This window comes from Lucilia cuprina, chromosome 3 (genome assembly GCF_022045245.1).
Source record: "Lucilia cuprina isolate Lc7/37 chromosome 3, ASM2204524v1, whole genome shotgun sequence".
Taxonomy (NCBI): domain Eukaryota; kingdom Metazoa; phylum Arthropoda; class Insecta; order Diptera; family Calliphoridae; genus Lucilia; species Lucilia cuprina.
In genome coordinates this window covers 4,076,870-4,078,721 of record NC_060951.1, presented here as the reverse complement: position 1 = coordinate 4,078,721, position 1,852 = coordinate 4,076,870, and the positions used below count along the sequence as shown (strand labels likewise).

The window sequence follows — 1,852 nt, the reverse complement described above, 5'->3', positions numbered from 1 at the left end:
AGAACTGAACTAGAACTGAACTAGAACTGAACTAGAACTGAACTAGAACTGAACTAGAACTGAACTAAAACTGAACTAGAACTGAACTAGAACAGAACTAGAACTGAAGCAGAACTGATTTGAAGTCAGCTTTATAACAATTTATTAATATGTTGTATGCTTTGCTAACTTCTTTAGGATTTCTGTTAAAAAACAAGTTTAATTTATAAGCTCATTAGTTGTTAGATCAAATAATGATAAAAGTTTTTTTTTATTTTATTATTGATTTAAATTTATACATTTAATGGATTTTTATTGCTGTATCAATTATAAAGGAAAATTATTTTGCAATTTGTCAAGTAAATAGTACTGGCAAAGAAAACATTAATTACTTTTTTAAAAGTTTTTATCTTAATGTTTTTCTTTTTCTGCAAAACCTACGTACTAGCAGCCCACGTTTATTAAGGGTTATTAATCTGTAGCTGTTAAGTTTTTTTTTAGGAAAGAAATCATTTTTCTAACGTTTATTTTTATATTTATTTACAGGCTTGATTATATAACCAAGAAAAGCAAAACAGAAGCTTCAGCAAAGACTTTATAAAAAATTCTTATAAAAAGGTAAGTTTAAGTAAAAAAGAAAATATATTGAAATAATAAACTATTAAAGGGCGCTTTGATTAACATTTGCCATAATTGCAGTTATAGAACAAAGAAAAAAACTCTGCTGTTTACCACATATTGCTTAAGAAATTAAATTAAAAAAAAAAACAAAAACATACAAGAACAACAAATCAAAAGAAAATAAGGTTTCTTTTCCTTACAAGTTAATAAACTTTTGCTAATAGTCTACAGGTTTTTCCTATGCCAAATGCGTAATAGCTGGCAAAACATGTTGCAAATAAAACTCTAAACATATATACAACACAACAACAAACGACATTACATAGCTCAGCAGGTGTTGAAAACTTACTATCGTTTTTTGCTGTTCTACAGCAATTGATAGAAATCCATATAGATTTAGTTTTGTTGTTGTTTTTTACTGTTTTAAAGGTCTAACCAACTGTCCGTCTAAGTTTAGCGCGTGTTTTCAGTTTGGTTCTTATTGAAATAATAATTTCCTTACCACTTTTTTTCAACTTTATGCTTCTTTTGTAGCGGAAGTTAGAAATTTTCCAAGTGTTTAAGCAAAAAAATATGCAAAATGTCAGTCCCCTCTTTTTTTTTTCTTCTCTATTTCTCTATTACTATTATGCTGCCTTAGGTTATTGTGTTTTATGGTATTTTTACCACATTATTATTTATAATTATTAAGATGATTTTTAGTATTCTTTTTTAGATAACATTTCAATGTAATTTAATTTAAAGCAACTGTTTGCTTTAAACAAACAAAAGACTTAAGACACAAAACCAGTGAAAAAAAATTTTTAAGAGTAGCGGCCAATTAAGAACTTTCTTTTTTTAAATCAAGATAAACGAAATAGAAAACTTAATTAATTATAAACAAAACATTAAGATCAAATCGCTAAAACTTTTAAAAAATTTTAAAATTAATTAAAAAGAACTTATAAAAATAATAAAAAAAAATTAAAAATTAAAAAAAAAAATCAATTGAAAACATTTTAAGCTAAATAGTCTAGTCTATAGTCAAGTCTATAATCTATAGTCTAGTCTATATTCTAGTCTATTACTTAGTCTATAATCTAGTCTATAGCCTAGTTTAAAGTCTAGTCTGTAGCCTTGTCTATAGTCTATTCTATAATCTAGACTAGTCTATAGTCTAGTCTATAGTCTAGTCTATAGTCTAGTCTATAGTCTAGTCTATAGTCTAGTCTATACTCTAGTCTATAGTCTAGTCTATAGTCTAGTCTATAGT

The 1,852-nt window shown here is 25.9% G+C and overlaps 1 protein-coding gene across 1 annotated transcript in view; it reads left to right on the top strand.

Moving 5' to 3' along the window:
* The window catches only part of LOC111682525, a 59,540-nt gene that overhangs the window by 23,435 nt on the left and 34,253 nt on the right, over nucleotides 1-1,852 (top strand). The window contains exon 2 of the mRNA XM_046945940.1: nucleotides 526-597. The gene's annotated coding sequence lies outside the window, so the exon portion shown is untranslated. The remainder of the gene's footprint in view (nucleotides 1-525; nucleotides 598-1,852) is intronic.